Here is a 12,473-nt window from a genome sequence, read left to right on the forward strand (position 1 = left end):
CTGGAGTCTGCACATATTCATGTCCCTTGAGTTGACAATGCCATCCAACCATCTCATCCTCTGTCATCCCCTTCTCCTCCTGCCCTCAAACTTTACCAACATCAGGGATTTGTCAAATGAGTCAGCTCTTTGCATCAAGTGGCCAAGTATTGGAGTTTTAGCTTCAGCATCAGTCCTTCCAGTGAACATTCAGGACTGATTTCCTTTAGGATGACTGGCTGCATCTCCTTGCAGTCCAAGGGACACTCAAGATTCTTCTTCAACACCACCATTTTAAAGTCCAGTTCTAACTACTGTTTCCTGACCTGAATACACGTTCCTCAACAGGCAATTCAGGTGGTCTGGCATTCCCATCACTTTCAGAATTTCCCACATTTTATTGTGATCCACACAGTCAAAGACTTTGGCATAGTCAGTAGGGCAGAAGTAGGTGTTTTTCTGAAATTTCTTGCTTTTTTAATAATCCATCAGATGTTGGCAATATGATCTCTGGTTCCTCTGCCTTTTCTACAACCAGCTTGATCATCTGGAAGTTCATGATTCATGTATTGCTGAAGCCTAGCTTGGAGAATTTTTAGCATTGCTTTACTAGTGTGTAACATGAATGCAACTGTGTGGTAGTTAGAGCAATCTTTGGCACTGCCTTTCTTTGGGATTGCAATGAAAACTGACGTTGTCTAGTTCGGTGGCCACTGCTGAGTTTTCCAAATTTGCTAGCATATTGAGTACAGCATTTTCACAGCATCATCTTTCAGGATTTGAAATAGCTCAACTGGAATTCCATCACCTCCACCAGCTTTGTTCATAGTGATGCTTCCTAAGGCCCATTGACTTCACATTCTAGGATGTCTGGCTCTTGGTGAGTGATTACACCATCATTATATCTGGGTCGTGAAGATCTTTTCTGTACAATTCCTCTGTGTATTCTTGCCACCTGTTCTTAATATCTTCTGCTTCTGTTAGGTCCATATCATTTCTGTCATTTATTGACCTCATCTTTGCATGACATATTCCCATGGTATCTCTACTTTTCTTGAAGTGATCTATAGTCTTTCCCATTCTGTTGATTTCCTCTATTTCTTTGCATTGATCACTGAGGAAGGGTTTCTTATCTCTCCTTGCTATTTTTCATAACTCTGCATTCAAATGGGTAAATCTTTGATTTTCTCCTTTGCTTTTTGCTTCCCTTCTTTTCACAGCTATCTGTAAGGCCTCCTCAGACAGCCATTTGGCTTTTTGGATTTCTTTTCCTTGGGGGTGGTCTTGATTCCTGTCTCCTGTACAATGTCATGAACCTCTATCCATCGTTCATCAGGCACTCTGTCTATTAGATCTAGTGCCTTAAATCTATTTCTCACTTCCACTGTATAGTCCTAAGGGATTTGATTTAGGTCATACCTGAATGGTCTAGTGCTTTTCTCCACTTTCTTCAATTTCAGTCTGAATTTGGCATACGGAGTTCATGATCTGAGCCACCATCAGCTCCCAGTCTTGTTTTTTCTGACTGTATAGAACTTCTCCCTCTTTGGCTGCAAAAAATATAATCAATCTGATTTTGATGCCAACCATCTGGTGATGTCCATGTGTAGAGTCTTCTCTCGTGTTGTTGAAAGAGGGTATTTGCTATGACCTTGCATTCTCTTGGCAGAATGCCTTTGCCCTGCTTCATTCTGTACTCCAAGCCCAAATTTGCATGTTACTCCTGGTGTTTCTTGACTCCTACTTTTGTATTCCAGTCCCCTACAATGAAAATGACATCTTTTTGGGGGTGTTTTTTCTAGAAGGTCTTGTAGGTCTTCATAGAACTGTTGAGCTTCAACTTCTTCAGCCTTACTGATCGGGACATAGACTTGGATTACCGTGATATTGAATGGCTTGCCTTGGAAATGAACAGAGATCATACTGTTGTTTTTGAGACTGCATCCAAGTACTGCATTTCAGACTCTTTTGTTGACCATGATGTCTACTCCATTTCTTCTAAGGGATTCCTGCCCACAGTAGTAGATATAATGGTCATCTGAGTTAAATTCACCCATTCCAGCCCATCTAAGTTCGCTGATTCCTAGAATGTCTGTGTTCTCTCTTGTCATCTCCTGTTTGACCACTTCCAGTTTGCCTTGATTCATGGACCTAACAATCCAGGTTCTTATGCAATATTGCTCTCTACAGCATCAAATCTTGCTTTTATCACCAGTCCCACCGCTTTGTGTTGTCTTTGCTTTGGTTCCATCCCTTCATTCTTTCTGGAGTTATTTCTCCACTGATCTCCATATTGGGCACCTACTGACCTGGGGAGTTCATCTTTCAGTGTTCTATCTTTTTGTTTATCATACTGTTCTTGGGGTTCTCAAGGCAAGAATATTGAAATGGTTTGCCATTCCCTTCTCCAGTGGACCACATTCTGTCAGACCTCTCCACCATGACCCATCCATCTAGGGTGGCCCCACATGGCATGTCTTAGTTTCACTGAGTTAGACAAGGCTGTGGTCCGCATGCCAGATTGGCTAGTTGTCTGTGCATGTGGTTTCAGTCTGTCTGCCCTCTGATGCCCTCCCTCAGCGCCTACCATCTTATTTGGGTTTCTCTTACCTTGGACGTGGGGTATCATTTCACTGCTCTCCAACAAAGTACAGCCTCTGCTCTTTACCTTGGAAGTAGAGTAGCTGCTCTTGTTTGCTGCCCCTGATTTGGACGTGAGGTTATTCCTCTCCACCACACTTCTGTACTGCCGTTGTTGTCATCATGCATCTGCACAACCATCACAGCAGAGGCGAGCAAAAATTCAACCACTTATTGTTCTTCATATTGTTTCTGTTATTGTGACAGAATCGCATGTATGTTAACAAGTAAAAGCAAGACGATAATTAAAACTAATGTTTTAAAGTAAGCCTTTCAGTGGGAGGAGAAAAGGTTCACACATAACATATACAAGTTTAATTCAAACCCTGCTATTTTAAAACTTGAACTGAAAGCATAAGTTTGTACCAACTAATTATATTTATTTTCATTTTAATTTTTAAGGAAAATGGGTACTTCCTCCTCCAACTTCTGTAAAGCCTAGAAGTAGTAACAACTTGATGACAGTGCCTATTCTGAGGTCTAACATGTAGCTTCTAGATATATTTCTCATCAGAAGATCTTAAAAAGATGGCTGATTACTTGACTGGGTAGAGAAATGCACAAAATAATCTTGGGAATCGTGAAGGACCAGAAAACTGAGGGACTTCAAAGACCAGTGAGGACTGGGCAGAATGTTTAGGAATCCAAATGAAAAGGCCAGACATCTACCAGTCTGTTGGGCAGAGTGATGCTTCTGCTTCTCAACACACTGTTTATGTTTCTCATAGCTTTCCTGCCAAGAAACTAATGTCTTCTGATTTCATGGCTGCAGGAAGCATCCACAGTGGTTTTAGAGGCTAAGATGAAGAAATCTGTCACTGCTTCCACATTTTCTCCTTCTATTTGCCATGAAGGGAGGGGCTGGATCCCGCAAACTTAGCTTCTTAATATTGAATTTTAAGGTGACTGAATGTGTCCAAATGTTAATAGGAAAACATCTAATTTGTCACTGTGATAGACTGCTAGGACACCAGCTCACCATTCTGGACACTGAGAAAGGAAAATAATCATCAATATTTAAGCTGTTCTTGTTTCTATTAAGCATAGGTTATGTAACTACAAAGAGTTCCAGGAAAACAAGCTAGACTCCCTCTTCTGTGGGTGATGAGAAAGTGATGGGGAGCAGCTATAATACAGTTGAAGCCTCACTCACTGGCCTGCAGCTCACCTCCTGCTGTGGAGGTCTGGTTCCTAATAGACCAAAGACTGGTACTGGTCCTGACCCACTGTGCTGGTATTGTGGACTCCTGCTCTAAAACCAATAGTGGGACATTCTGTAAGACAAACCACCATGCTTCCGCCCATTTTTTAAACAAATGAATGGCATTAAAATTGGGAGAGGAACAGTTATTTAGTCCTAAAGGAGAACAACCAGATGCAACATATGACTACATTCTTTCAATAAACTGTAAAAAGACATCTGCTTTTTGAGCATCAGGGTAATTTGCACATGGACTGGATATAAAATGTTCATTTTTTGGGGGGAACAAAAGAGCATTTTTTTTTCATATCCTATCATTCTACCACAGATACTCATTATGTAGATGTGGTGAAATGTTCATCTTGTCCCTAAAATACTTCAGGGAAAATGAATAAGCATTAAAACAGAGAACGAAACAATGCTTTGTCTTGATTTAAAAACAGATAGCTTGTATGCATAGCTGCTATGGATTGTATTGTGTTTACCCTTGACTGCCAATGTGATGGTATTAGGAAGTAGGGCATTTGGGAAGCACCCAGGTTGACATGAAGTTTTGATGGTGGTCCCTCATGATGGGAGTAGCCTCTGCTTCGTTTTCTCTCTTATTCTCCCTCTTCCTTCCCTTCCACCACCACATGTGAGAACATAGCAAGAAGAGAAAGACTGATGCAAGTCAAGAATGTCTTCGCTGGGAACTCAATTGGCCACCACCTTGATGTTGCATAGTCTTCAGTCTATGACAACCTTTGGGACTAAGAAGTTAGTTTTCTAGTTATTGATGCCAAATGATGAAACATAGGGTTCATGACACTCTTCTTTCTTATATTTGTTATGTTTGAATTTTTTTTTTGCAGTAAGAGGTTTATGGAAAGTCCATTTTGAAGGTTCTGTCTTAGTGATACCCTGAGGAGTTCAAGAATACAGATTTAGGCAGGTCCCAAATGAATGAGTGGTTGGAGGACCACATGCTCCTTACTCCAACTCATCTCTTGTCATCTGAAAACTGTCCCCCACTTCTGACACCCTTACCACCCCCTTCCCCAATCTACATCTCCATTCCTCTCCTAAGCTCAGTCATCTAGCTGGCAATGTTGATGACTCAGGGCAGGGTCTGGAAGCAGAAGGAATGCAGGCATTTTTAGGAAGAATGAACGGGACAGACCCGTCTTGGTTTTCCCTCCTTTAGTGCGATCTGCAGGTGAGGGATTGGGCCTGCGTAGGGAAGGAGCCACAAGTGAGACTGCCTAGATATCTACAATTGAAGGGCAGAAAAATTCAGAACCCAGCAACCAGGAGGTGGGCAGTGTGCATAGGACCCAGGAGGGAAGGGAGAAATACTGGGAAAAGAATAGTGCCTACAGGAGGGCCAGACCTTCTTGAGACTTCCGGTTAAACTTGGAAGTCATGTCCTTCCTGCTGGAATTCCTGCTCCACATGTGGAGGGGAGAGAGCTCTACTCACTCCTAATGAGTCAAAGGGAGAGGGACAGCATCCCCCAGAGGCCCTTTGATTCCACTCTAACTGTGGGTATCATCCCAAGCCAGAGACCATATGGCAGGTCATCCTAAAGATGACCTACTTTAAAAAGTATTTAAAATACTACAAAATTTGTTGAAGAGTCCTGGCATATCTAGTTCCCAGAGTTTTTTGGAGAGATGATTCATCACCCAAATTTGGGATTCTGCTGAGGAATCTACATGCTCCCCCATTGGTAACTTCTGAATTATAGCTACCTGATCTCATCCCACAGAACCCAAATGATGGTAAGTTCCAGAGAGCAAGGCCTCTAAGGTCCTTGATGGCACAGCAGCTGTGTGCCAAGTGGTCTACCACTCTCAGTGCTGAGACCAGGAGCCATGAACATCACCAGACAGTTACATCCCCCTGACCACCAGAGGCAACCTCATCATCCTCAGCAACAGCCACCTCTGAGCCACTTGTCCACTGATTGGCATTGAGCCTCATTCTGGAACAAGTGTTCTGGAGCATGTCCAGACTCCCTCATCCAAAAAATGGGAAACTGAACCCTGGGGTGTATGACTCACCTTAGCTGTAGGTAGGTTAGTGAAGACATGGAACCCAGGAACTCTGGTTCCCAGGCTGGGAGACTTCCATGAAGGGAAAGATGAGAGAAAACATCATTGCATTCACTGCTGGGTAGCTCTCAGATGTCTGCAAGCATCAGAGTGAAAGTTTCTTTCTCGTTGCCCCTCAAGTCTGGTTCCGATTTTATTAGCAGACCTGCCTCCCTGGAGCAGCAGGAATGCGATATTCAGAGCTGTTTCATCTGGGCTCCAGGCACACTGGGAGAGCCCCAGCTGTAGTGACCCTAGGAGGCGGTCATGCAGGTGGTGACTGACTGACTTCCAACTCAGAATCCCCAGAGCTCCCAATCCTCATTGAGACAACACAGACCTTTGGTTGACTGGGTAACATGAAGTTGCATTCACAGCGAGAAGCATTCTTTTCTCAGCCTTCTGGAAACTTATATATGTGCCTTATGTTTCCTCAGGGAACCACTGGCTGAGCGAGGTCGGGGTCTGAGACTAGCCTGGATGCAGGGGATGTGTTTCCACTTTGATGCTCCAAATAGACCTTGGAGATTCTAAGGCCTTGAGAGAATTACAATCACCCTTTTATTTTGTAGCGACTTTGCTTTATGAATCTGGTTGGAGAAAAAGGACAGAACCACAGGACAAGGCTGGACATCTCTGGGTCCCAGCTGACTATGATTAGAATTCCAGCCACCAGGCTTCACAGTCACGTGCTGAAGTTATTCACAAGCCACCTTTGAAGAAGCAAAAGAGGAAAGAGTTTTTGGGCAGAGAGCATTGTGGTCAAGGGACCATGGGAATCCCATGGGGCAAGATGAAACAAGAGTCATTACTTGTTTCTTTGCTCTATCAGTTCCTTGGCTTTTCTACTCCTGAGAACAAGTACATGGAGATAGTCAGAGCGTTGGTGGTGCCCCTGGCACCTGATGCTCCTTCTGATAACCAGTTTGTGGACAAGTCCCTGAGTCCAGAGCATATTCAGCCTCGTGATAGCCCCAGGTTCTCCCATCTTGGGAAGGCTGACATGGCTCATTCCTGCTAACTCACAACTGAAGCATGGGATGAGGTCATGGTGGTTTACCTGTGGGTCAATTCCAAGCATGGTAGGAAGATTGGGAGTGGAAGCGTAGCCATTTATTAAACTTGGTTACCTTAGTCCTTAGCAGGGGCTACTTCCCTTATCTAGAATGTTTTTCTCCCAGATTTTTGCATGGCCAGGTCCTTGTCCACATTCAGCATCATCTCAAATGAGTCTCTCTCAGGCTTGCTTTCCCTGGCCACTCCACTCTCACAAGCACAGACCCTGATACAAAAAGTGCCTATAGACACTTCCCTCTATCAAAATAATAATTATAGCTACCAATGTGGAAAGGTGGCAGAGGGATAAATTGAGAGTTTGAGATTAATATATGTATACTGTTTTATTTAGTAAAGAATCACCTGTACAGCACAGGAATTCTGCTCAGTAGTCTATAATATCCTTTATGGGAAAAGACTCTAAGAAACAATGGATACATGTGCATGTATAAGGAAATTAATTTCCCATACAACTAAGATTAATGCAATGTTGCAAATCAACTACATTCCTATATAAATTAAAACCTGAATTAAAAAAAAATGATTACATGTAGAGACCCATGGAGTTCTTTAGACTCACAGGAATCCAGATATGATGTTGGAGATGGCAGAACGGGTGCAGAAATCTAGACATTATCTGAGTTTGCATTTTCCTGAGCTTTGGTGTCTTTTGCTTCAAGTGTCAACTTTGATTTGTCTTTGGAGGATCTGATACAAAGGCTTGGAGACAACAGCTGGGTGTTAGTTGAAGGATGAGAGGGAGGCGCTAGTGGGAGAGTGAAATCCCAGATCCCTAGCCTTGGGTTGGGGCATGTTTGAGGCACAACTTATATCCCAAGTTCCCTGTGAAAACAGGCTGTAGCTTCCCTCTCCATGACTTGCATGATATCAGACCCAGACTGGTTTCATTATTTTTTATGTCCTGCTTCCCCTGAGACCTCACTGGTTTCTCTGGGAGAATCGTTTTTTGTTTTTTTTGTTATTTTTTTTTTCCTTTTGCCAGCACTAGGTCTTCATTGTGGAGAAGGCAATGGCACCCCACTCCAATACTCTTGCCTGGAAAATCCCATGAACGGAGTAGCCTGAAAGGCTGTGGAGCATGAGGTCGCCGAGGATCAGGCACCAAGGAATGACTTCACTTTCATGCACTGGAGAAGGAAATGGCAACCCACTCCACTGTTCTTGCCTGGAGAATCCCAGGGATGGGGGAGCCTGGTGGGCTGCCATTTATGGAGACTCACAGAGTCAGACACAACTAAAGTGACTTAGCAGCAGCAGCTGGTCTTCATTGCTGCTCAGGACTTCTATATTGTCAGCGAGCAGGGGCTACTCTGGAATTGCAGTGCACTGGCTTTTTAATCCTGTGATTCTCCTGATGTAGAACACAAGCTCTAGGGCTCTCAGGCTCAGTAGCTGTGGGTCACCAGCTTAGTTGCCCTGCAGCATTTGAAATCTTCCCCAACCAGGTCTCAAATGCACATCTTAAGCACTGGATCAAAAGGGAAAACACTCTGGAAGGAATTTGAAATAAATCACTTTTATGTGAAACTTGGCACCATGGTCTATTTATGAGGAGACTGAGAGAAGATTGTCTCTGCTTTAAGCAACCTCCTGAGATCAGGATTGATTGAGGTTCCCCTCCCAAGGGTTCCTACAGGATCATGAATCTCTCCTGCCATGTGGCTTTGTTCTTGCTTCAGTTTCTGGATCCCACACTAAAGCAAAGCTTCCCGAGGGCAGGGATGTCACTTGACTCACTTCTAAGTACACATCAGGAGATATTGTCTCATTCAGATCCTAATGTCAAGATAAGGCTAACACAAAGATCAGTTATTCTAATATGACTGTTAGGTTACAGGTTCAACGACTGTAATCAAATCCTAAATAACATTGTCTTACATACAATACAATTTCAATTCTCTGTCATATAATGTTAGTACAGGTCTCTCCACAGAGATGAGGGCCCACTTCTTTCTTGTCACATCTTACACCTGTGCTGCTTACCTATGGTCTAACATGGCTACTCCAGTCCTGTCATTATATCTGCATCCCAGCTAGTGGGACAGAAAATAATACTTCCATTTGGAAGTGACATATCACACCTACTCAAATTCCTCTGGCTGTAGTATCTTCCATGATCATGGCAAACCTGGGGGTGGTGGGAACACAGAAGGGCAGGGAATGTAATCATCGTACTGAAGAACATTCATGATGAGTAACAAGGGCCACCATCCTTCATTTATGTCTCTGTAATTCATCCTTTTTTGGTTCTCCCCACACAGCTCTCAGTCTGTTTTAGCCTGCAGATATGGATATGGATGAGGTTATAAGAGAGGACATGGCCCAGGCTGTACAAATATGGAGAAAAGAAGAAAGGAAAGAAGATAAGAAAGTATAAAAATTAAAAATCCAAAGGAAAGCATGCTTATAATCATAATTTTACATTTATACAACTTAGGTATAATGGCTGATGAATCTATTTATAAAATGAAAAATTACAGAAATGTAAAACATAAATATATTCACTAAAGCCAATAAAATAATAAGGCTATATCATATTAAACACATAGTAGTATCAGGATTAAGTTTGGATGCACATTGCAAAAAACTAAAACAACTATAACTTTAGCAAGATAAACTTGATTTTTCTCTCCCTCTGAAACAAAGGTGGGGTTGGGCCAGCCAGAGCTTGTGTGGTATCCATATCGAAAGTTACATGATTGTGCAATACAACTTCAGAAGTTCCATCCATCACAAGTAAAATCCAGACATCAGTTATGAAGAAAGTAAAGAAGGAAAGAGTCCCATCTCTCAGCTAAATCAGCTCCTTGAATGCAGTCTTCCAAGAAATCCCTCTTACAGATCTTCTTGCCTCTCTAAGTCACCAGTCATGACTAAGGCACGGGTGTATAGGAAGGGCAGTCCTGTAGCTACTAGGCTCATGGCTATATAACAAACTATTTTCAGTTTTGAAAGAGAAGCAGAGAACTGATCATTTTGTAGGCAGCCTGCAGCACCTGCCTTAAAGAAGAAGAACAACAACAACAACAACAACAAAACGAATGGAACAGGCTGAATGGCTGGCCACAGTGTGGGAGCCAGGAGAAAGGAGCAGCAATGAGAAACAGCTGGATGGATCTGAACTGTGCTCCACAAAATAGAGGCAGAGCAGTCTGTAGAAATCTTCTAAGGGATGAAGTGAGGATTACACACACCACATGACCCAATTTGTTTTGAAAACTGCTTTTGCAACTCAGGTCCCAAATCTCTTTCAATTCTTCAGCTTCTAAATATCTTGTCTTTGTTACCTCACATTCTGACCTACCTGGTTCACCTTCCTTATTTTTGTTCACATCACTTCTCCAACAGTCCACCAGCATTACAAGATCCAGTATTGAAAACTTAGCAACACTTTCTCAAAATGGGTAGAAACACAATGACTATTTCTACTTTAGTATTTGTTTGTCCTGATCAAGGTCTTTTGAAAAGACTGAAATGGCTAGAATTATGGAGATCTCATGTTTCCTCTAAAATCCCAACCAAGAATGTGACTTCCTTGGACCTGGAGGGGATGCGTTCACTTTTGGATCCACAGGTTTTAGCAGAACAGTAAGTCCCCTGTATATGAACAAGTTCCATTTGAAAGGGTGTTCAATAATCACAATTTCTTCATAAATCTAGCAAAGTTACTTAGGTAGCCAACTAAGAGAATTGGCTATATATTACTGTTTTTAATAGCTTTATGATACTTTTCACACAAGTAATACATAAAAAACAAACACAAACAATAAAAGAAACATTTTAAATCTTGTGTACCTGGATAGGGCATGGCAACCCACTTCAGTATTCTTGTCTGGAGAATCTCAATGGCAAGAGGAGCCTGGAATACTGCAGTCCATATATTAAAAATTCAGACACAGCTGAGCAACTAAGCACTCCTTTAAAAATAGAATAGTAGTAGCATCTCCATTACCACTGCATTTATGCTTCCTTTCAGACAGTGTAGGCTTGAAATAAAAGTCCTGCACTATTTATTGTACTCCATATAGTTTTGCACAGTAAAGTACACAAATGCACACCGACTTGTCTTAGATGTGCCCATGACAATGGGTGTCAGATCTGTGAATTAACTGATGTGATTGCACTTGCAAATGCACTTTTACATGTTTGAATGTTTTCAACTTGAACGTTTGTATGTAACAAACTTGCTACACAGGTTTTCAGTGAATGTATGTAATGAAGGAACAAGAGGGGAGAGTAAAGAGCTGCCTGTTCTTTCCCTTTTTGTGTGTATTATGGCCACTCTGAATAGGAATTTCTTTGGGTGTAATTGAGGCCTGGTGTATGGGAACATGGCTGCAAATGACGGAGGACCAAGATCCCAGGAGGTAGGAAAAGAGCCGTGGTTGGTTGAAAAGAGCCAAGGGTGTGAAATAGGAGGAAACAAGTTTTCACAGGTTTATGTGAAAGACGCGGCAAATATCATCAGGCTTTGTGTGTAGTGATTGAGCTGTGGTTTAGAGGAGCAGTCCCTGTTGCCCAGGATGAGCAAGAGAGGAGGCTAACCATGAAAATCAAACATGTATGTCTAGTATTGTCTATGTATGTCAAGTATGTCTAGTATTGAAGAGATATAAGTCCTGTAATTTATTTGCTCCTTCCTGGGCAGAATTAGTGTTGTAAAAGTGGGAAGGTCTTCACTATGCCAGCACCTTCTTCTTCTGTCCAGTGAACATTGATTTCTAATGCCATTTCTTTATGAACAGAGGTTATATTTTGTATGATTGAAGTCTTCTTAATGACTGTTCCTTATAAACTTTTTTTTTTTTTCCTTATAAATTTTTGATGCCGTTCTGTACCCAGGCACAAGGGGCCCTGGTGCCTGGCAGGCTCTGTTTCAGCTGCAGAGTGCAGTGTATGGGGATCTCTGTCATCTGCGGCCTGCGGTGTATCTTCAGTTTGGGTTCACATCTGAGGGATTAACTCTAGTTGGGTTTAATTCGACCATCTTGCTCTTTATTTTCAGTTTGTCATTGGAACGATACAGAGAAGATTAGCATGGCCCCTGCGCAAGGATGACACGCAAATTCGTGAAGCGTTCCATATTTTTAATAAAAGCAAAAATAAACAAATGGGATCTATTTTCAGTTTGTCCCAAGTTCTTTTTTCCCATGTCTCTTTTTATCCCTGACTTCTTTGTGACTGAGTAGGTTTTCGGATTCCCTTCTATATCCTTTGTCACTTTACTCACTGTAACTGTTTTGTAAGTAGTTTTAAGATCCATGGTATGCATCTTTAACTTGCCAGTCTATCATTATTAATTATGATAATTATTACATTATTTATTCATTTATCATTTCTTTGTCTGTACTGGGTCTTTTTTTAATTTTATTATTATTTTTTAGTTTTTTATTTTTTAAATTTTATTTTATTTTATTTTTTAATTTTCTTTTAAATTTTATTTTTATTTATTTATTTATTTTAGTTTTTTATTTTTTAAATTTTAAAATCTTTAATTCTTA

At 41.7% G+C, this 12,473-nt stretch overlaps 1 pseudogene; it reads left to right on the forward strand.

Moving 5' to 3' along the window:
- Positions 1-11,960: 11,960 nt before the first annotated feature.
- LOC138427352 (U6 spliceosomal RNA) lies at positions 11,961-12,061 on the forward strand (annotated as a pseudogene).
- The last annotated feature ends 412 nt before the right edge of the window (positions 12,062-12,473 follow it).

Source organism: Ovis canadensis, chromosome 21, assembly GCF_042477335.2.
Source record: "Ovis canadensis isolate MfBH-ARS-UI-01 breed Bighorn chromosome 21, ARS-UI_OviCan_v2, whole genome shotgun sequence".
NCBI lineage: Eukaryota > Metazoa > Chordata > Mammalia > Artiodactyla > Bovidae > Ovis > Ovis canadensis.